Raw genomic sequence first — 24,844 nt, forward strand, 5'->3', positions numbered from 1 at the left:
AAAATGATTAATCCATAAACCAAAAACCTAACAACTTCAAACCATTTTTGGATATTCTGTCTACTCACAGTGCACTGTCATCAAAACTATAGGTTTTCATCTTTTGAAGACTGAATTCAGGAGTTGAGAAACCCCTTGACTTCTCTTAATCATATCACATTAATTTTTAGAGCAAGGTGCTTTTATTCTTTTGGTCACTTAACAGATAATTAATGTTGGCAATTACGTTCACTATGCTGACAAATATGGCTTTTATAATTTTTCAATACCACATGAGTTCTCCTGGATGAAATTTCAATTTGGTAATTGGATTGTGCAATCTTATGTGCACCAGTGAGTAAGACACTGCAGCTTAAAAAAAACTGTGGGGCTATTAACAGGTTTCTATAAACATGCTTTCTAAAGTATTTGTTTACAGGGACTTCCTTGGTGGTCCAGGGGTTAAGACACTGCACTTCCTGGTCGGGGAACTAAGATCCTGTATGCCGCGCAGTGCAGCCAAAAAATAACAAAAAGCAAAAAATAAAACAACCCCAATAAATTATTTGTTACAAATGAGCTGTCGGATTTTTTATTTTTTGACCCTTCCACCAATTTTGCTCCTGTACCCCTCCCTATCCTCTGCCTCTGGTAACCACCAATCTGTTCTCTGTATCCATGAGCTCAAATTTTTTGTTGATTTTTGTTTTTTTAGATTCCACATGTAAGTGAGATCATACTGTATATGTCTTTCTCTGATTTATTTCACTTAGCATAATGCTGTCAAGGTTAATTCATGTAGTCCCAAGTGGCAAGATTTCATTCCTTTTTAATAGCTAAATAATAATCCACTGTGTGTGTATGTATATGTATATATAACATTTTCTTTATCCATTCAGCCATCAGTGGACACTGAGGTTGTTTCCTTGTCTTGGCTACTTTAAATAATGCAATGAATGTGGGTTGCCTATATCTTTTTGAGTTAGTATTTTTGTTTCCTTCAGATAAATACCCAGAAGTAGAAGTGCTGGGTCATATGGTAGTTCTATTTTTAACTTTTTGAGGAACCTCCATATTGTCTTCCATACTGGCTGCATCAATTTACATTCCCACCAACAGTGTGTAGAAGTGTTCCCTTTTCCCTACATCCTGGCCAACACGTTGTTTCTTGTCTTTTAGATAATAGCCATTCTAATGGGTGTGAGGTGACATCTCACTATGGTTTTAATTTGCATTTCCCTGATGATTAGTGATGTTGAACATCTTTTCATGTACCTATTGGTCATCTATAAGTCTTTGGAAAAATGTCTATTCAGATCTTCTGCCCATGTTTTAATCAAATTTTTTGTTTGCTTGCCATTAAGTTGTATAAGTTTTTATATATTTTGGATATTAACCCCTTATTAGATATATGATTTGCAAATATTTTCTCCTATTCAGTAGGTTGCATTTTCTTTGTTGATGGTTTCCTTTGCTGTGCACAAGCTTTTTAGTTTGATATAATCCCACTTATTTTCTTGCTGTTGCTGCCTTTCCTTTCGGTGTCGGATCCAAAAAATCATTGCCAAGACTGATGTAAAGAAGCTTAATGGACTTACCTTGTGGTGCAGTGGTTAAAAATCGCCTGCCAATGCAGGAGACATGGGTTCGAGCCCTGGTCCAGGAAGATCCCACATGCCGTGGAGCAACTAAGCCCCTGCGCCACAACTACTGAGCCTGCACTCTAGAGCCCGTGAGTCACAACTACTGAGCCCACGTGCCTAGAGCCCGTGCTCCGCAAGAAGAGAAGCCATCATGATAAGAAGCCCGTGCAGCACAACGAAGAGTAGCCCCTGCTCACCGCAACTAGAGAAAGCCTGCGTGCAGCAACGAAGACCCAATGCAGCCAAAAATAAATTAATTAATTTAAAAATAAAGAAGCTTACTGTCTATGTTTCCTTCTAGAAGTTTTATGGTATCAGGTCTTACATTTAAGTCTTTAATTCATTTTGAGTTAATTTTTGTATATGGTGTAAGATAGTGATCCACTTTCATTCTTTTGCATGTGGCTATTCGATTTTCCCAACACTATTTAATAAAGTGCCAGATATTAATTGACGTGTTTTTTAAGGAGGAAGATCAGAAAATAAATAGAAAATTGTCCCTTCACACACATACATCTCTAAAATTAGATAGTGATTGCCAGGGGCTGAGGGGTGGGGGAATATGGAGTGACTGCTACTGTGTATGTGATTTCTTTTTTAGGGTGATGAAAATGTTCTAGAATTAGATAGTGGTGCTGGTTGCACGTGGTGAATATACTAAAAACCACGGAATTATATACTTTAAAAGGGTGAATTTTATGGTATGTGAATTATATCTCAGTTTAGAGAAGAAAGAAGGAACTGACTTTGGGGAATTTCTTAGGATCTTACACATAGTGGTTTTTTTTTTGTTGTTGTTGTTGTACGCGAGCCTCTCACTGCTGTGGCCTCTCCCGTTGCGGAGCACAGGCTCCGGACGCGCAGGCTCCGGACGCGCAGGCTCAGTGGCCATGGCTCACGGGCCCAGCCGCTCCGTGGCACGTGGGATCTTCCCAGACCGGGACACGAACCTGTGTCCCCTGCATTGGCAGGCGGACTCTCAACCCCTGCGCTACCAGGGAAGCCCGCACATAGTGTTTTTAAGAATGATATACCAAAATGTCACCATGTTCTTTTCTGAAAAGATATCTGCATCTTTGCATAAAGGGAGGATGAGTAATGTTTACAAACCCCAGGGCTTGTTTGGAAAACCTGCTGCTTACTTGCTGCTTTCATCTTTTTAGGGGTAGCTTATTCCTTTGTTTAAGATCTAAGAATACCTGGGCAAGAACTATGTTTCCAGCAAAGACTAACGGGGTTAAACTCATTGTGAAGTGACTTCAACCTATATCATAGGAGTCCCAAGAAAGGAAACTTTCAGGGATTGGGAAACCCTACAGCAAAAGGCCTAAAAATTCCCCAAAAAGGCTAAGCCATAGGCCCTGCCCCTCCTTCTGTCTGTCTCTTCAGTACTGTTGCTCAGCCCCAGCTGGGCCCAAGAGTGTCCAGACACATGAAGTTTTCCACTTCAGGAGTGAGTTTGAAGTAGTATTTGGACACTGCATTCAGTAGGAATAAAATGGCAGGTCCAGGAAACCCTTTGCTTTGTGGTGCTAAACTTTCCATCTCATTGTAATCAATAGAATAAGACTATGTCTGGCCCAGAAAGTGGAGCTGCCCAGAGTTTGGTATGTGCAGGTAATGCAAGGCCTCCTCTGTTCTCACAGCCTGAATTGACTTTCCTTCTCATCTTTGCCTCTCCCACCCCTCCCCATCCTTCAAGATGGGCTCAGGAGTTGAGTCCACCACCTCCCCTCCTTTACCTATAATGGTTAAGAAAGGACGTGGGCTCTGGGGACAGACTCCTGTTCAAATCTTGGCCCTGTATCCTGTAACTATGGGTGAGTCAAATTGTCTTTCTGAGCCTATTTCCTCCTATGTAATATGGCAACAGTATCACAGACTCTGGAGTTAGACAGCCTGAGTGTAAATCTCAGCTTTGCCATTTAATTATCATGGAGCCTCGAACATTTTTCTAAACTTTGTTTTGTTCTTCGGTTTCTTCTTCGTTAAAATGGGAATAATAGCACATACCTATCTCAAAGGGTTTGAAGAGGTCTAAAATTCCTTATAAAGCACACAGAAGGGTATCTGGCTTATAGCAAAAGCTCAGATTTTGTTTTAATGCTTTTGCTACCATTTGCTTAGAACTATGTCCCACTCAAGAGATAGTGGGCCCCCAGAGCCATGTTTCAATCATGGACAGTAAACCCCTAAGTCAAGGATGATTGGAGCAGAGGACATCTGACTCAAGCTGGCTGGACCAATCAGATTCTTCTGCCTAAGGATCTTAGCAGAGACATGCGGCAACAGAGTTGGAAGCTGAGTCTTGTTAATGGCAGGGCCTATCATAAGAGGCAAGCACCCCAGAATACTGCTGAGGTTCCTAGAGCTGCTCTGACGGCAGCCCATTAAGAAACCTGATGGTTTACTTTCTCCTTGTATCCAATGAGATACCCCAGCTCTCTTCCAGTAATATCCCCTTCTTTGGTTAAGCTTTTGGTTACTTGTAAGAAAAAGAAGTTTCAAGTAATACAAATATGTGTACTTTTGTATTGTTAGTTATTACGTGTGTGTGTGTGTGTGTGTGTGTGTGTGTGTGTGTGTGTATACTTAAAACTTCAATGGCGAAGCCCCATATGATTTACTTCTAACTTAGGCAAAATGTTTTTGGCAGTGGTGGGGAGGCGGGGGGCTAGTTTGAGAGTGGAGTCCCAGCTACATGCAGATATTCAGGAACTCAGGCCTCCCATCTTGTGGTTCTGCCATCCCCTTTAGGACAGTCATGGAGTCCACAGAATTCCGAGAATCTGTAAACTTGGATGGGAAAAATTTTACATCTCTATATTCTCTAGCTTTTACTGTAGGCAGCAAATCACAGTAGTGTTAGTGGTACCCATGACTGCCACCAAGACAACTCACAGATATTTTCATGTTATATTACAGTTGTTACAGAATCTTGAAATAATGTTTGCGCTCACCACTATTTCAAAGTTAAGACAGTTACTAGATCTAGTTATGTAATGTGTTAATAAAAAAGCACATATAGGACTTCCCTAGTGGTGCAGTGGTTAAGAATCCGCCTGCCAATGCAGGGGACACAGGTTCGAGCCCTGGTCCGGGAAGATCCCACATGCCACGGAGCAACTAAGCCTGTGCACCACGACTACTGAGCCTGCGCTCTAGAGCCCATGAGCCACAACTACTGAGCCCATGCACCACAACTACTGAGCCCACGTGCCACAACTACTGAAGCCTGCGCGCCTAGAGCCTGTGCTCCGCAACAAGAGAAGCCACCACAACGAGAAGGCTGCACACTGCATTGAAGAGTAGCCCCCGCTCGCCTCAACTAGAGAAAGCCCCTGCGCAGCCACAAAGACCCAACGCAGCCAAAAACAAATAAATAAATTTATTTTTTTTAAAAAAGCACATATAGTATTGCATCACAATTTTTAAGAATTCCAATACTTATATTTCAATATGATTTGTTTTCTTTATAATCCTATTTTAGGCATCTAAAACATTATTCTGGAGTTCCACAAAATACCTGACCAGTACTCCTCAGAAGTACCTGTCAAAGTTATGAAAACCAAGAAAGATTGAGACATTGTTACAGACCAAAGGAGGTTGAGGAGACTTAACAACTAGAGACAATGTGGTATCCTGGATTAGATGCTGGGACAGAAAAGGGATATTAATGGAAAAACTGGTGAAATCTGAATAAAGTCCAGAGTTTACTTAATAATACTTTACTAATGTTGGTTTTGGCAAATGTACCACAGTAATGTAAGATGATAACCTTAGAGGAAACTAGAACTGAGTGGAGAGTATATGGAAATTCTACTATTGCAATGGACTGAATGTTTATGTCCTCCAAAATTCATATGTTGAAATCCTAACCTCCAAGGTGATGGTGTTAGGAGGTGGGTTATTTGGGAGGTGGTTAGCGCCTCCCATGAATGGGATTAGCGCCCTTATAAAAGAGGTCCCAGAGAGACCCCTCACCCCTTCTGCCATGTGAGGTTACAGTAAGAAAATGGTCATCTATGAGGAAGTGGGCCCTCACCAGACACTGAGCCTGCTGGCTCCTTGATCTTGGATTTCCCAGCCTCCAGAACTGTGAGAAATAAATTTCTGTTGCTTATAAGCCACCCAGTCTATGATATTTTGTTATAGCAGCCCAAGTGGACTAGGACACTATCTTTGCAACTTCTCTGTAAATAAAATTATTCCAAAGTAAAAAGTTTATGAAAAAAAAAAAAGATTCTGAGAAGGGATGCAGGCATCCATGGCACAAAACGGTTAGGAATGCCTGCCCAGGAAGTTCAGATGCTTTTGAACAAGAGCAGGGAAAGCACCAGGATCATCAAGTGGGAAGCTTTAGCGGGTCAGGCCTGGCAGCAGGAACATCTCCTCTGCCCACATTGTCAGGTGGCCCCTCCTGACACAAGGGGTCTGGGAAATGACAGTAACCTCTGGGCTGGGCAGAAACAACTCATTTTGGAAGGGCGCGTGACTCAGCTAGCCATCTGCCACTTGAGTTTTGAGCAGTGGAGTCACATACTTCCTGTCTATCGGTCAAGATTCTAATAGGAAACAGATGTCACACTCAACTTAAGAGATTCAAGGAGGTTTCATTTACAAAGTGAAAAAGTTCAAGGTTGAGGGTGGGGATAACGCAGGACTAGGGCCAACAGAACCCAGGCTAGCAGAAGTCCCAAAGCATTTAAATCTTCTTGAGGACAGGAATAAGTCCACCATGGCAATAGCATAGTAAGGAGTCCTTAATGGATCCTCAACAAAGAGTTTTAACTAAATTGCAATAAAATGGAATTTAAGAGCTGGGAAATAGATACGGAATGGGCTCCAAGATATATTGTGGGAATTAAAAAATATATAAATTTATTTATTTATATTTATTTTTGGCTGCGTTAGGTCTTCGTTGCTGTGTGCGGACTTTCTCTAGTTGCAGCAAGCAGGGGCTACTTTTCGTTGCGGTGCGTGGCCCTTTCACTGAGGTGGCTTCTCTTGCCGCAGAGCACGGGTTCTAGGAGCGTGGGCTTCAGTAGTTGTGGCTCACGCACTCAGTAATAGTAGCTCGCGGGCTCTAGAGTGCAGGCTCAGTAGTTGTGGTGCATGGGCTTAGTTGCTCTGTGGCACGTGGGATCTTCCCAGACCAGGGCCCGAACCTGTGTCCTCTGCATTGGCAGCCAGATTCTTAACCACTGTGCCACCAGGGAAGTCCCTATTGTGGGAATTTTTAACTGATAGCTGCATACTTATAAAATTGAAAGGTAAAAAAGTAAAAAAAAAAAAAAAAAGCTGGGAAATATAAAGCAAGGCTGACCTTGAGCAAAAAAAGTTAAAGAATGACTTCTTTGAGTCCAAAGACTTGAGTCAGACAGAACTGCTTTTGACTACTGCCTTTGTCACTTTTTAGTGAAGTAGCGCTTGTTTTTGTAAATATTAAAACACTGAATATAAATACATTCCTAAATTGTGTTCCCTAGCTCTCCACCTCTGGCCTGAGTCTAGAAGTTTACTGCCTCAGAGCAAGAAAAAGCGGTCCCTTGCTCTCGTTTGCAGGACACTCAGCTGGTGGAAGTAGATATAACATAGAGCTCCCATGATAGCTGAAACAAAATATTCTTTTTTTTTTTTTAAATTTTTTGGCCACACCTTGCAGCACATGGGATCTTAGTTCCCGGACCAGGGACCAAACCCATGACCCCTGCAGTAGAAGCACGGAGTCTTAACCACTGGACCGCCAGGGAAGTCCCTGAAACAAGATATTCTTACCTGCTCCTAAGACCTTGCCATGGGGCTGGAGTGGAGAGGGAGAGAGTATTGCCAGCCCCTTTTAGCCCTGATGGGGAGAAAGGGAAGCGAGGGAAGAGGAGGGCATGGATAGTCACGTGGGTCTTGATTTCGTCTCTTCAGACTTTGGGTCTGGAGAGACTGGGGGGTATCAGATGCCTGGAGCATGTGCTGATGTAGGGAGATGACCTTGCTCAGTTTGAGGACTCAGAGGGCTGCCCCCTCGCTAACCTAACAGTTCAGCCCCACCAGGCAAGAGAGAAGTCTTGAGGTTTAGCTTTCCTTGGGATATGATCGAGGCCCAGAATTTCCCCAACCCTTAGACCTTCCTCAAAGTCAGAAGATTACTGAGTTGGGTGCCAGCAGGTCTTTCATGGGTAAGGCACCTAGCAGATATTAGTACTGAGTATGTCGGCCATGAGGACTCAGACAAAACTTTGATAAGGTCTGTACAACCTTCTCTGTGCTTAAAGATCTTGGAACGGAACACATGATACCTTCCTGTCTCCATCCCCACCCGCACCCCATCTGGGATGATTTCCACCTGGGCCTTCTCAGAAGCAGAGAGTTGAACCAAATGACCTCTTGAGGTTTCCTTGTGCTTTTGCTGATTCAGAAAAGGTACTGAATTATTTACTCTTTTATATCCTGCAACCACATTTTTTTAGTCACTTCTCTGACCTTGCTCTTTACACAATTTCCTTTGCCTCGCTTGCACTTTCTAAAAAGGAAGGTCAGAACATGCGTATCCTAATTTTAAACTCACCTTGGCAGCATACACTAAATTCTAGGTCATTAAAGGTGTTTCTTTTGCCCTCTTGCATTTCACTGAATGGAGCCGTTGTATAAACCTGGTATGGGAGGGTCTCAGAAATTCAGGTGAAAACCACCATCATCCCCCCGACAGGATTCACTGCAAGACTGAGGCTGCAGTAATTGTAATGGTCCGATGTGGGGCAGGAGTGTGGTGCTCTTGAGGCGCTAGAAGATATTCAGTTTGCCTGGCGGGATACATAGTTTGGAAGCTTCCATGAAAGGCTATGGAGGAGACTGGCCAGATATTCACCAAACCCTCTTTCTTTTTTTCTCCTGGCCATTCGAGGAGATTACGTTCCCCAGACCCCATCATATAGGAGTGGCTGTGTCACTAAATTCAATGAGCTATGAGTGAAAATGATGTGCACATGTCTGCCCCTGAAAAACCTCTTATGTATTAGTTTCCTATTACTTCTGTTACAAAGTACCACAAACTTAGTTACTTAAAACAACACAACCGTATTCTCTTATTTCTAGAGGCCATTAGTCCCAAATCAGTTTTACTAGCTAAAGTCAGGGTGTTAGCAGGACTGGTTTTTTCTGGAGGCTCTGGTGGGGAATCCATTTCCTTGTCATTTGTAGCTTCTGGAGGCCACCTGCTACATTTCTTGCCTCCTGACTCCTTCCTTTACATCACTCCAACATCTCTGATCTTCACATCTACTTACTTCTTCCTCCTTTGACCTTGCCTCCCTCTAATATGAGGACACTAGAGGTTACATTTAGGGCCCACCCAGACAATCAGGATAATTTCCCCAGTTTAAGATCCTTATCACATCTGCCTTTTGCAATATAAGATAACATTCACAGATTCCAGAGATTAGGGTGTGGCCATCCTTGGGGGCCATTACTCAGCCTACCACAGTGCTCCTACACACTTTGTCTCTCTTTCTACATCTTCGAGCTGAATGCAGAGAATGATAAAGCCCGGAGAGATGAGAGAACCACACAATAGAAGGAGGATGGGTTGCTGAATGACTGGGTAGACAGAGTTTCCCTGCGCATCACACTGGATGAACTGGGAAATAAGGGAGAAAAATCTTTTATTGTGTTAAATTACTGTGGTTGACTGGATTATCGGTCCCAGTGCTTCCACCCTCCCTAGGTCCACACTTTTGCTGCGGCCCTTTGTACTTCCTGGCCCCTTGATGTTGGGCTTGACCACGGGACTTGCTTTGGCCCGTAACATGTGAGTGGAAGTGACTTGACAGTGTGCCTAGGCTTTTAGACATTGCTTGTGCTTCCACTTGCACTCATTTGTCTCTGCCACTGCCGTGAGCTCATCCAGATCAGCCAAACTCCAGTTGACCCACAAATCTGTGTTCATAATGAATAATTGTTGTTTTAAGGCAAGAGATTTTAGAGTGCTTTACCACATAGCAATGACTAACGTAATCACAGAGATTTTAATTTGTTTATTACAGAAGTTAGACTAAAACAGGGGCTGGGTGAGGGAGCGGGAAGAATAGAATGCTGTGGCCAGAAAGTGGGGAGTTGGAATCTATTGTTCCAGCTGGGTAGCAGTTCCCGGGGTGTGACCATGGAAGGGAGTGGCTAAAACTAAATGGAGGCAAAGGTCACTGGAAACCAGCAGATCAAAGATAATGACAGTACTCAAGTTGGAGGGGAAGGCTCCAAGCCAAGTGCATAAGCCACCACTGAGTAAGGGGACCTTGTCTTGAGACTGGAAAGCTAAACACCAGGTAATTCTGGGAAAAAGAAAATTGGGAATTGCTAGAATGACCCTGTGAGTAGTAACTGGGAGTGGGAGACCTCCTCCTAACTCCTTTTCTATGGAAACAAAGGAAGGTGAGGTAGTAACTGGGAGGTGAGATCTTGGAAAGATAAGCTATCCTTTATCACAGTTGTCTGATTCAGTCCCCCAGCAGAAGGAGAAAGGCAACAGGGATGGGGAGGCTTCATTAAACCGTACGTGTTGTGAGATTATATTAACGCTTCTGCTGAGTGGGCCAAAGAACTGTGGCACTGGCTGCGTACCTCAATAAGGCCCAAATTAAATGCAAGTGCAAAAGTGTCTTCCACTAGCACATTTATATGATAATTGCTTTTCTATCAACTGGCTCATTATTTCATAAATTTTATTTTATTTTATTTTTTAAATATTTATTTAAAAAATAAATATTTATTTTGGCTGCACTGGGTCTTAGCTGTGGCATGCGGAATCTTCATTGTGGCACGCGGGATCTTTTAGTTGGGCAAGCGGACTTCTTCTTAGTGGCGGCATGCATGCGGGATCTAGTTTCCCAACCAGGGAGCGAACCCAGGCCCCCTGCATTGGTAGCGCGGAGTCTTACCCACTGGACCACCAGGGAAGTTCCTGTTTCATAAATTTTAAGCGAACAAGAAATATTCTTGAGAGTATTCTGCATGTCCTTTGTAGAAATTAAGTTTGCTGATAAGACAATCTTAGGATAAATGAGCCTGCTGTTTGGGTGCTCCTAAAAAAAGATCTGGAAGTACTCAAAAACTTACTTCTTTCTGCAGCTCTAAAGACACCCTAAAGATACCAAGTTCATTTTCAGGTAAAGTTGCCCAAAGCTGCCCTCAGAAACAGACTACAGCTTCTTGTCCCCAATACAGGTGACATTGCATGGCACATTTCTAAATCCAAGTAGTTTATATGGTGTGGTAGACAGAATAATGGCCCCCAAACAGATCCATGTTCTAATCCCTGGAACCTGTGTGTATGTTACTACATGGCAAAGGGGAATTAAGTTTGCAGATAGAATTAAGTTTGCTAATCAGTTGACCTTGAGATAGGAAGATTATTCTGGGTTATATTGGGTGGGCCCAATATAATCCCAAGTGTCCTTATAAGTGGGAGAGAGAGGCAGAAGAGGGGAACCAGAGAGATGGCAGTCTGAGGAAGACTTGGCCCAACAGAGCTGTCTTTGAAGACAGAAGAAGTGGACCATGACCCAAGGAGTGTGTCCGATTTCTTAGAAGCTGGAAAAGGCAAGGAAACAGATTCTCCCCTAGAGCCTCCAGAAGGAAAGCAGCCCTACGGACACCTGAAGTTTAGTCCCATGAGACTCTTTTCCATTTCTGACCTTCAAAACTTTAAGATAATAAATTTGTGTTGTTTTAAACCACTAAGATTTGTGGTGATTTGGTACAGCAGCAATAGGAAACTAATATACGTGGCATTCCTCAATTCTGTGAGCTATTCCAGGATTTTTCCAACAAGTCCTCCTTTTTACTTAAGCTGGTTTGAGTTGGGTTTCAGTTCCCTGAAACCCAGTGTACAAGGATACCTCATGATAAAACTGTTCTTCTCCCTAGGGACAGAAAATAGATCTCCAGAAATAAAATACATACATTAAACCTGAAAGAATCATGACTAGATTGCTTCTGCATGATGATTGGATATGAAAAATGGAAAGCATTTTAAGAAGTGTAATAAATTAGCATTTGAGGAGTAAATTTATTTCACTGAATGGAAATGTAAATTAAGAAGCCACATGTTATCATTTCTTTATGATTTCTTCCTTGATCCATGAGTTACTTAGAAGGGTGTTGCTTGGTTTCCAAATATTTGGGCATTTTTCAAATTTTTTTTGTCATTGACTTCTTTTTTTTAAGACTCCATTTGGCGAGTAAGCTCTCTCTCTTTTGCCCTTACTAGCTTTTAAAAAACATATCTATTTATTTATTTATTTGGTTGCATGGGGTCTTAGTTGCAGCAGGTGGGCTCCTTAGTTGCAGCACACAGCTTCCTTAGTTGTGGCATGTGAACCCTGAGTTGCAGCATGCATGTGGGATCTAGTTCCCTGACCAGGGATCGAACCTGGACCCCCTGTATCGAGAGCGTGGAGTCTTATCCACTGTGCCACCAGGGAAGTCCTGTCATTGACTTCTAATTTCATTTTATTTGGTCATAAAACATACTTTGTATTATTGAATTTTTTAAATATATTGAGACCTGTTTTATGACCCAGAATATTGTCTATTTTGATAAATATTCTGTGTGTCCTTAAGTAAGAATGTGTATTCTGCTTTGGCTAGGTAGAGTATTCTGTAAGTGTCAATTAGGTTACATTTGTTGATAGTTTGTTCAAGTCTTCCATAGCCTTCCTGACTTTTTTCTACTTGTTTTAGCAATTATTGAGATGTTGAAGACTCTGACTATAATTGTGGAATGTGTCTATATCTCATTCCAATTCTATCCATTTTTGCTTCATGTATTTTGAAACTCTGTTACTAAGTGCATAAACAGTTAAGATTATCCTTTGAGGAACTGCTCTCTTCCGTTGTGAAATGAACCTTTTTATACTTGTTAATATTCTTTGCTCTGCAATCTACTTTGTCTGATATTGATGTAGCCCCTGCAGCTTTCCTTTGACTAGTGTTAGCTTGGTATATATATTTCTGTTATTTTAACTTATTTGTATCTTTATATTTGAAGAGGGTTTTTTTTGTAGGCAGCATGTAGTTGGGTCTTGCTTTGTACCCAATCTGATAATCTCTTCCTTTTCCTTAAGGTGTTTAGGCCATTTATATATAATGTTAACTATTGATATGGGATATGGCTGTATTTAAATCAATCATCTTGCTATTTGTTTTCTTTTTTTAAAAGAATTTTATTTATTTTGGTTGTGTTGGGTCTTCGTTGGTGTGCACAGGCTTTCTCTAGTTGCGGCGAGTGGGGGTTACTCTTTGTTGTGGTGCGCGGGCTTCTTATCGTGGTGGCTTCTCTTGTTGAAGAGCATGGGCCCTAGGCACACGGGCTTCAGTACTTGCAGGATGTGCACTCAGGGGTTGTGGCACGTGGGCTCTGGGGCTCACAGGCTTCAGTAGTTGTGGCACACGGGCTCAGCAGTTGTGGCTCGTGGCCTGTAGAGCGCAGGCTCAGTAGTTGTGGTACACGGGTTTAGTTGCTCCGTGACATCTGGTATCTTCCTGGACCAGGGATTGAACCCGTGTCCCCTGCATTGGCAGGCAGATTCTTAACCACTGCACCATCAGGGAAGTCTGCTATTTGTTTTCTCTTTGTCTTATCTGTTCTCTTTTTCCTTTTCCCTCTTTTTCTGCCTCCTTTAGATCAATTCACTATTTTTATGATTCCATCTTATCCCTTTTATTGACTTATTAGCTATTAGTCTTTGCTTTGTTTTTGTTAAGATTGCTTTAGTGTTTATAATATACATCGTTAACATCAGTCTGGCTTGAAGCTATATTATACCATTTCAATTTAGTGTAAGAACCTTACAGCAGGGACTCCCCTAGTGGTTCAGTGGTTAAGAATCCGTCTGCCAATGCAGGGAACATGGGTTTGAGTCAGGGTCCGGGAAGATCCCACATGCTGTGGAGCACCTAAACCCCTATGCCACAATTACTGAGCCTGCACTCTAGAGCCCGCGAGCCACAACTACTGAGCCTGCGTGCCACAACTACTGAAGCCCGCACACCTAGAGCCCGTGTTCTGCAACAAGAGAAACCACCGCAATGAGAAGGCTGCGCACCACAATGAAGAGTAGCCCCTGCTTGTTGCAACTAGAGAAAGCTCGTATGCAGCAACAAAGACCCAATGCAGCCGAAAATAAATAAATCAATAAATAGAACCTTACAGCAGTATATCTTTTTTTTTTTTTTTTGCGGTACACAGGCCTCTCACTGTTGTGGCCTCTCCCGTTGCGGAGCACAGGCTCCGGACGCGCAGGCTCAGCGGCCATGGCTCATGGGCCCAGCCGCTCCGCGGCATGTGGGATCCTCCCGGACCAGGGCACAAACCCGCGTCCCCTGCATCGGCAGGCGGACTCTCAACCACTGCGCCACCAGGGAAGCCCACAGCAGTATATCTTAATTTCCCTCCTTCCATCCTTTGTTGTTATACATTTTATTTCTGTATTTGTTATAAACTCCATAATATATTATTATATACGTTATTTTTAATACATTTTGTTTAAAGCAAAAATAATAAACATTGCTTATTAAAAATGAGTGATTTTAAAAATATTTACCCACATATTTACCATTTTCAGTACACTTAACTTCCCTGTGTGGGTACAGATATCCATCTGGTACAATTTTTCTTCTCCCTGAAGAACATTTTATAACAACTCTGGTAATACTGGTCTTCTGATGAATTATTTCAGCTTTTGTATGTACGAAATATTCTTTATTTCACCTTTGTTATTTATTTATTTATTTCTGGCTGTGTTGGGTCTTCGTTTCTGTGCGAGAGCTTTCTCTAGTTGCGGCGAGCGGGGGCCACTCTTCATCGCGGTGCGCCGACCCCTCACTATCGCGGCCTCTCTTGTTGCAGAGTACAAGCTCCAGACACGCAGGCTCAGTAGCTATGGCTCACAGCCCCAGCTGCTCCACGGCATGTGGGATCTTCCCAGACCAGGACTCGACCCCGTGTCCCCTGAATTGGCAGGCAGATTCCCAACCACTGCACCACCAGGGAAGCAGGTCCACGTCTGGTGGTGTGTTTTGGGGTGTCTGTGAACTTAGTATGATTTTAGGCAGCCTGTCTGCTAATGTGTAGGGTTGTTTGTGTTCCTGTCTTGCTAGTTGTTTGGCATGAGGTGTCCAGCACTGGAGCTTGCTGGCCGTTGAGGGAGCTGGGCCTTAGCGTTGAGATGGAGCTCTCTGGGCGAGCCTTTGCCAAGTGATATTACGTGGGGCCTGGAGGTCTCTGGTGGTCCAATGTCCTGAACTCGGTTCTCCTACCTCAGAGGCTCAGGCCTGACACCTGGCCAGAGCACCAAGACCCTGTCAGCCACAGGGAGGAAAAAGGGAGATTGGCTTCTTTCACTTAGTAATATACATTTAAGGTTCTTCCATGTCTTTTCATGGCTTGAGAGATTACTTCTTTTTAGCATTGAATAATATTCCATTGTCTGGATGACCACAGTTTATTTATCCATTTACATACTGAAGAACATCTTGGTTGCTCCCAGGTTTTGGCAATTATGAATAAAGTTGCTATAAATATCTGTGTGTAGGTTTTTGTGTGAACATGAGTTTTCAACTCCTCTGGGTAAAAACCAAGACACATGGTTTCTGGATCGTATGGTAAGAGTATGTTTAGTTCTTTTTTAAAAAAGCTGCCAAGCTGTTTCCAAAGTGGGTGTACCATTTTGCATTCTCATCAGCAATGAATGAGAGTTCCTGTTGCTCTACATCCTCACCAGCATGTGGTGCTGTCAGCGTTCTGGATTTTGGCCATTCTAATAGGTGTGTAGTGGTATCTTATTGTTGTTTTAATTCACATTTTCCTGATGACATATGATATGGAACATCTTTTCGTATACTTATTTGCCATCTGTCTGTCTTCTTTGGTAAGTTATCTGTTAAGGTTTTCGGCCCATTTCTTGATCAGGTTGTTTGTTTTCTTATTGTTGAGTTTTTAAGAGTTCTTCATGTATTTCAGGACTTCCCTGGTGGCACAGTGGTTAAGAATCCACCTGCAGGCTTCCCTGGTGGCGCAGTGGTTGGGAGTCCGCCTGCCGATACAGGGGACACGGGTTCGTGTCCCGGTCCGGGAGGATCCCACATGCCACGGGGCGGCTGGGCCCGTGAGCCATGGCCGCTGAGCCTGCGCGTCCGGAGCCTGTGCTCCACAGCAGGAGAGGCCACAGCAGTGAGAGGCCCACGTACCACAAAAAAAAATAAAGAATCCGCCTGCCAATTCAGGGGCCATGGGTTCAAGCCCTGGTCCAGGAAGGTCCCGCATGCCGCGGAGCACCTAAGCCCATGGGCCACAACTACTGAAGTCCATGCACCTAGAGCCCATGCTCCACAACAAGAGAAGCCACCACGATGAGAAGCCCACACACCGCAACGAAGAGTAGCCCCCACTCGCCACAGCTAGAGAAAGCCCGTACAGCAATGAAGACCCAACGCAGCCAAAAATAAAATAAATTAAATAAATAAATTTATTTATAAAAAAGGAGTTCTTGGTATATTTCAGATAACAGTCCTTTAACAGATACGTCTTTTGCAAATATCTTCTCCCAGTCTATGGCTTGTTTTTTTTTCATTTTCTTGACAGTATCTTTCAAAGAGCAGAAAAGTTTAATTTTAATGAAGTCCAGTTTATCAATTTTTTCTTTCACAGATCAGGCCTTTGGTGTTGTATCTAAAAAGTCATCAGCAAACCCAAGGTCATTTGGATTTTCTTCTATGTTATCCTTTATGAGTTTTATACTTTTGCATTCTACATTTAGGTCTATGAACCATTTTGAATTTTTGTGTGTGTGCGTGAGAAGGGTGTAAGGTCTGTGTTTAGATTAACTTTTTTGCATGTGAATGTCTAGTTGTTCCAGCAACATTTGTTGAAAACTCAAATGCTTTTAAATGATATTTATATGTGTACAATATAAATGTCAGCTCCATGGATGTTCCCAAGCCCTTTGAAATTCAGATAACATTTGGTTCAAATACCCAATCCCAGTGTCTCTGAGGATACTCTGGGGCTTAGTCTCCTCTTGGTGTCCTCTGGTTGAGGTCTTCCTTCCAGCAACATTAGAGCCCTTCTACTCAGTGTTTCTTCTTGCTTTTCCCCACCTTGTCCCTGGAGACTGCCCCAATCTCTTCTCCCTGAAGCATCGCTCATCCACACTATATGTAAGCATATATTATCAAAGGAAGAGAGCCATGGAGGAGATGATGTTCTAGGGCCGAATGACCTAAACAGGATTTTAACATTTCTGAACTTAAAAATCCCTGGTCCAAAAAAAAAAAAAAAAAAATATCCCTGGTCCATTCTTTCTTATGGAGAAATCACCCTGTACCTGTTCCATCCACGTTGTGCTGGGTCCCTGTTGGGGTCACTGCTGGCCCATATGACATCTTCGTGCACATTTACAAAAAGGCAGCCCTTCTTCAGAAGGCTTTGAAATATGCAGCTTGACAGCAGAACGTGGGTCAGATTTCAGCCTTAGCTCCCCCCTCATCTTGCTTTAGCCCCCATCCTTCCCTAACCTACTGGTCCTCAATACCCCAGATTCTCATTCATTTCTTTTTTTTTTTTTTTTTTTTTTTTTTGCGGTACGCGGGCCTCTCACGGTTGTGGCCTCTCCCGTTGCGGAGCACAGGCTCCGGACGCGCAGGCCCAGCGGCCATGGCTCACGGGCCCAGCCGCTCCGCGGCATGTGGGATCTTCCCAGACTGGGGCACGAACCCGCGTCCCCTGAATTGGCAGGCGGACTCTCAACCACTGTGCCACAAGGGAAGCCCATCATTCATTTCTTATAGAGCAGTTTAGCTCTTTCTTTACTGGCTCCAGGCCATCCAAGTTATTCCCAAAGGTCTCATCTTCATAATTAATTTTAAAACGTGCTCTTCAACTTTAATAATTATAACTCTGAAAGGAACACTGGGGTGTTGAAAATGTTCTTCCCTCACTACATGCACATCATGATGATGGTGATAGTGATGGTGATGATGAAGATAATGATAACAGCCCTAAGTAAATATGCTTAAGTTATTACACGAGGAGAAAAATGGTCTTCTGCAGGAAAATCAAAGGTCCTTTCTTTGACATGTAAGAGATTGTATATTATATCCCTGTTTACCACAGAATAGAAACCAGTCTCTAAAGTGCTTTAAGCTCTCAAAATTAAAAATGCTGAACTCTGCAGATGCATTCTGTAAATGTATAAGTATGGCAGAAAGCCAGAAATTTCCTGGAAGACAACAGGATGCCAGCCCAGCTTTAGGAAGCATATGTATTGTCATCACATTCTTTGTTTTTTTCTATATTTTCAAGTTGTCATAGTTTTCTTTTTTTAAAAATAATGCATTACTGTCTTTTTAAAATATTTATTAATTTTTGGCTGCTTTGGGTCTTCATTGCTGCGCACAGCCTTTCTCTAGTTGCAGAGAGCGGGGACTACTCTTTGTTGTGGTGCGCGGGCTTCTCATTGTGGTGGCTTCTCTTGTTGTGGAGCATGGGCTCTAGGCACACGGGCTTCAGTAGTTGTGGAGTGCGGGCTTCAGTAGTTTTGGCCCACGGTCTTAGTTACTCCGTGGCATGTGGGATCTTCCTGGACGAGGGCTCGAACCTGTGTCCCCTGTATTGACAGGCAGATTTTTAACCACTGCATCACCAGGTAAGCCCTGTATCACATTCTTTAACAGACCAGGAGGAAGCAGAGGCATGGGCCACATCTTTGACATGATGTATTTCTGCAATTCTAAGGTACACCAACAGCATTTGGGAGAAACAAAAAAGGCAGTGCATTAAATGTTCACGCTAGCAATAGGCTATATCCATCCTGATTTCGGAATTTTAAAGTGAAAACAGTAAAACTGTATCTTAGAAGTAAGGAGTATTGTACTTTCTGTTTAGGTCTTCTACAGCACATTATTCTATATCCTGAAGAAAAAGTTATTTCAATAATAGTGTTGCTAAATACACGCAAAATTGGCTTTCAAATAGAAACGATAGAATCAGTACATTCAAAACTAGGCATAAGGTTAATTGAATAGTCTTTTTCTGGACTCAAACTACGGAATATAAAGATTTGGTAAGGCTATGAATAGTAGAGACCAACTTCTCTAAGCCTAGTTTTCTCATCTACAAAACGGGTAAATTAAAGTACCACCATCGTAAGATTGGTGTGAAGACTGAATGAAATAATACATGTAAAGTGCTTAGCATAGTGCCTGGAACACAATACTGTCTCCTGCTCTGAAGAAATTCAGAAGGAACTGCAAAGAGGGGGCTGGGGGATTACTTATTCCTGGTACTATTCAATCCAATCCAACAAATATTTCATGACCACCTACTGTATGCTAAGAATTGGGCTGAGAAGTGCGTTAGGAAGAAATAAAGAAGAGTGTTGTGCCCATCTTGTCTTAGGAAGATGAGAAATATTGAGTACATTTAATTTTATTAACTGAACTTTGTATTTAAATATTGACTGCTATACTTAAGTTATCAAATATTATTAAACTTTAGGTATTAAGCACATTATGTTGCTCTAAATATACATAATTAATTTAATGTATACTGTTTTATATACATGACTTCGGGATAATTTTGTATTTGTCATTAATACTAACCAAAGAGTATTTTATTTTTAAGTGGTACTCACCCTTGCTTCTGCAAGAAAATTAAAATAAACGAGCCAATTGGAGTAGAGCTCTCACCTCTAATTACTGGGCCTTAGGAGTAAATGAATGAAAAACTACTCCTTAGTTCTGAAATAGCAAACTTGGAGATGTACTAGGACATGGCAGGTCCTTGTTCCTGACGATAAGGGTGAATGGCCTTGAAGGACATTTGAAGATTAGATGTTATCCTAAGTGTGTGTACTAGTCAGTTTCCAAGACGGCCCCCAGTGATCCTTGCCTCTGATAACAGCTGCCCCAGTCAAAATCTGATTGCTTTCTCATGGAAGACCCCAAGCAAGTATTTCCTGGCCAAGCCCTTTCCAAATTCCTGATTCATACGTGATTGCAGTTGTTTGAGGCCACTACATTTTAGGATAATTTATTATCGATACAGTACATATTGAGGTAAGGTTAAGTCATTGAAGGCTACTAAATAGAGAAGTAAATGGTCAGACTTGCATCTTAGAAATAATTCTGCCTGAAAGGTGGAAGTTGGATGAAGGAGGTGGATGCTGGGAAACTAAAGGCAGGACACTAGTGAGGGAGCGATCATACCATCCAAGGATGAGGTGGTAGGGACTGAAACTGCACGGCAATCAAGCTGGAGGTTAGAGAAACAGATTGTTAACCAAAACTTCAGAAGCGGAAACCTGACTGAAATAAAGTGTTTATTTGTGGTTTGTTAGGACTGCATCTGGGGAGACACAGATTCTAGAAGCACTTGAATTGTGTTTGGCTGTACAACAAAGTGCGGGAGGCTTATAAAGGCAAAAACTGCAAGGTTACAGTCAGTTAAATGAGTTTTTATCGAGAACTGTAATTTGGAGCTGGCAAGAAGTAAGGGTGCTTATTAAGTAAGGATTGGATGGGGTCTGAGATCGTTGCACAGTTATAAGGGGAGACCCTGAGACCATAACGTTGCAGCTGGCAGGTGTTGCTCTGAAGACAGCTGGTGGTGTCCTTGGGTCTGTTATAGTTCAGTAAAGTTCAGGTTCTCAGTGGTGCAGAGACTGTCTGAGACCAGATCCTCAATGGCTCCCCGACTCCATTTTTGTATGCCTGAACTGTGATTACTCCATTATAATTTCTACTTGTCATCAGGATCAAGCAGTGTTTATAAAAGATAGAACTGCCTCCATCAAGTGACTGATCGCCTGTGGCAGGAAAGGTAGAGACTAAAATGGTTTCTGTGTTGTTTCTTTTCTTCTAGAATCTTGCCATATTTATAGATTCCCCAGCTACTTGCTGAAGAAAGAGTCAGTCTCACGCTACTTCTCCATCTCAGCTCAGAAATCTCCCGTTGAAGGTCTCACTCTTTTATCCAAGATAAATGTATTTACCTAGTTGCACTTTGTGGATTTATAATAAGTACTAGCTATAAATATCTTCCCATAACTCGGGGGGTATGTGGGTGTTTTCCTTAAACTAAGTGTTCTTTAAAATATTTCGTTCTTCAAGATTTTTCTCACATCAGCGGTTTTCTATTTATTTGAAGAAACCCTAAAAATGTAGTCTGCATTTCATATGTTCTTTTAAGCTACTTAAACAATATTTTTAAGACATCAGTGATGTAATCTGGTTTTAAGAGCCAATTGACTTACTTTAAATTAAAACTTAAACATATGCCCATTAAGAAATTAGCCAAGAAAAAACAGTCACATTAATCTCCTAAGGTTTTGTTTTTTAAAAAAGGTTTTCTTTTTAACTTTGCAGAAATCTTTTGGGAATAACTAGTTTTTACTTTGAAGAAACATTTATCGGAAGTTTAGCAATTCTTTCTATTTTAACTCAGGCTCTCCCCTTGGAACCAATGCATGCCTCTGGACCCGTTATGGCTTTGACTCTAAGCAAGGCTCTCCTGGGGACTTCCCTGGTGGTCCAGTGGGTAAGACTCTGCACTCCCAATGCAGGAGGCTCAGGTTCGATCCCTGGTCGGGGAACTAGATCCCACATGCATGCTACAACTAAGAGTTTGTATGCCCCAACTAAGAAGCCTGTGTGTTGCAACTATGAGCCTGTATGTCACAACTAAAAGATCCCGCATGCCACAACTAAAGATCCCAAGTGCCACAACTAAGAGCTGGTGTAGCCAAAATAAATAAATATTAAAAATAAAATAAACTAAACAAGGCTCTCCTTCTTTGCTCAGGCAGTACTGTGAGGGATTTCCCAGCTACCTGTGTGAACCTAAGAAACTATAACTCTTCCCTTTAAAAATCCCTGTGTTTGGGGCTTCCTTGGTGGCGCAGTGGTTAAGAATCCACCTGCCAATGCAGGGGACACGGATTTGAGCCCTGGTCCGGGATGATCCCACATGCCGCGGAGCAACTAAGCCCGTGCACCACAACTACTGAGCCTGTGCTCTAGAGCCCACGAGCCACAACTACTGAGCCTGCATGCCACAACTACTGAGCCCTCGTGCCACAACTACTGAAGCCCGCATGCCTAGAGCCTGTGCTCCACAACAAGAGAAGCCACCCCGGTGAGAAGCCCACACACTGCAATGAAGAGTAGCCCCGTTCATTGCAACTAGAGAGAAAGCCCGCACAGAGCAACGAAGACCCAACACAGCCAAAAATAAATAAAAATAAATAAAAAATAAAATAAAATAAAAATCCCTGTGTTTGAGCTCATAAAACTCAATAAAACAAAAACAAACAAACAAAGAAAACAAACAACCCAATCGAAAAATGGGCAGAAGACTAAATAGACATTTCTCAAAGAAGACATCCAGATGGCCAACAGGCACGTGAAAAGATGCTCAACATCACTATCACTAATTATTAGAGAAATGCAAATCAAAAGTACAATAAGGTATCACCTCACGCTGGTCAGAATGGCCATCATTAAAAAGTCTACAGATAAGAAATGCTGGAGAGGGTGTGGAGAAAAGGGAACTTTCCTACACTGCTGACAGGAATGTAAATTGGTGCAACCGCTATGGAAAACAGTATGGAGGTTCCTCAAAAAACTAAAAATAGAGTTGCCATATAATCCAGCAATCCTACCCATGGGCATATAATTCAAAAAGATACATGCACCCCTATTATCATAGCAACACTATTCAGAATAGCCAAGACATGGAAACAACTTAAACGTCCATTGACAGATGAATGGATAAAGAAGATGTGGTACATATATACAATGAAATACTACTCAGCCATAAAAAAATAATGAAATAATGCCATTTGCAGCAACACGAATGGCACTAGAGACTATCATACTAAGTGAAGTTAAGTCAGAAAGAAAAAGACAAATATCATGTGATATCACTTATATGTGGGATTTAAAATATGACACAAAAGCACTTATCTACAAAACAGAAACAGACTCACAGACATAGAGAACAGACTTGTGGTTCCCAAGGGGGAGGGGCGTGGGGGAGGGATGGAGTGGGAGTTTGGGGTGAGCAGATGCAAACTACTATATAGAGAATGGATAAACAACAAGGTCCTACTGTACAGCACAGGGAACTATATTCAGTATCCTGTGTTAAACCACAATGGAAACGAATGTGAAAAAGAATATATATATATGTAAAACTGAATCACAGCAGAAATTAACACAACATTGTAAATCAACTATACTTGAATAAAAATAAATTAAAGAAAAAAATCCCTGTGGGGAATTCTCTGGTGGCCCAGTGGTTAGGACTCAGCGCTTTTACTGCCAAGGGTCTGGGTTCGATCCCTGGCCAGGGAACTAAGATCCTGCAAGCCACACAGTGCAGCAAAAAAAAAAAAATCCCTGTTTTTGAATCATTTCAAAGAAACATAGAGCATAGACCACAGTAAGGTTCACTTCAGGGTAAGCTGTGTGGTATGAGTCAGGGGCACTTGGGAAAACTCCCTTCCAGAGACTGCTTTTCCTTTGTTTTTCCACAGAAACTGGGATCCCATTATTAGATAAGCCTGATTCTGGCACTAATTCTGATGCGTGGGTTCCCCCCCACTCCCCACCACACTAAGCAATTCTCTAACACCAGCTGAGTGTCCTGCAATTCAACTCAATTCTGACACTATCTGCCCAAAGATAGCATCAGATCCCACAGGTTAAGGGCTCAGTCCTGCAAGACTGTCCCTACTTCAGATGCCAATCACAAGTCCAGGTTGTTACCTGTGCTTCTGACCCAACAGCTATAAATTAGAGGATTCCATGACTCCCTTCTTGGGTTCGATTAATTTTCTAGAGCAGCTCACAGAACTCAGGTACCAGTTTACTCACTAGATTACTTGTTTATTACAAAGGATATTAAAGGATTCAAATCAACAGCCAGATATAGAGATATATAGGGGAGGTGCCAAACAAAGGAGCCTCTGTCCCCATGGAGTTTTGGGCCCAGCACAGTGGCATGTGGAAGCATTCTTGTTCACCAACCTAGAAGCATTCTTGTTCTCCAAATCCCATCCTTTTGGGTTTTTATGGAAACTTCATTACCTAGGCACAATTGATTAAATCATTGGTCACTGGTGATTGATCAGCTTCTAACTCCCCTCTCCTCCCTGGAGATGGGGGCGTGGGACTGAATGTTCCAACCCTCTAGGAGTAGGCGAGGAGAATCAACCATATTCTCCTGGCCTACTGCCCTCAATCTGAGGTGAGGTCCAAAAGTCACCATTAACATCACAAAAGACACCTTGGTCACTCTCTTCACTTGGGAAATTCCAAGGGTTTTAGGAGCTCTGTGCTAGGAAAAGGGACTGTGACCAAATATATATTTCTGATTATGAATAACAATATCACAACGAGTCATTATTAGATGACTCCAGGAGTCCCTTACTAAATTGTATGTCACCTTTGTCAATGAAAAAATTAATCAGTAATAGATCTAAGAAAGAAATGGAAAATTGTATTGGTGCCAACCTGAGGATTATAACCTGGGAGACAGTCTTTCAGAAAGCTCTGAGGACTATTTCCCTCTTTAGAGGTCAAAGTACAGTTATCTTTGAGACAAAGGGCTATAGTCAATTGACAGTTTACACAATCCAGATTTACACGTGGGTCTTGGCCCTTTACGAGATTAAGAAGGAAGTTTATCTCGTTTATGAGATTAAGAAAGAATGTTATCTCCTAAAGAGGTCTGGTTAAAGCAGATGCACCACATGTACCAAAGGGAAGGGAGGCTACCCAAACAGGCAAAGAAAAATTTTATGTTTAAATTTTTCTTATCTTGCCATAAACTATGAATTTTATTTCATCACCTTGTAGAAAGGGATTTTCCACTGCCTCCTAGGTTCATTCTCCACCCTTCTTCGCCCTGCTTTGTAGGGTGGCTGACCCGTACAGACTAGTTCACTGCCTTTGACTTCTAGTTGGGTTCAACCAATGAAGATCCCCAGGAGAGATCAGAGGAAGAGTGGACAGTGAAGGTACTGTTATTATTATTTTTTTAAATTTATTTATTTTTGGCTGCACTGCGTCTTCGTTGCTGCACACGGGCTTTCTGTAGTTACAGGGAGTGGGGGCTACTCTTCGTTGCGGCGCATGGGCTTCTCACTGCGGTGGCTTCTCTTGTTGCGGAG

This window comes from Phocoena sinus, chromosome 2 (assembly GCF_008692025.1).
Source record: "Phocoena sinus isolate mPhoSin1 chromosome 2, mPhoSin1.pri, whole genome shotgun sequence".
NCBI classification, from domain to species: Eukaryota; Metazoa; Chordata; class Mammalia; order Artiodactyla; family Phocoenidae; genus Phocoena; species Phocoena sinus.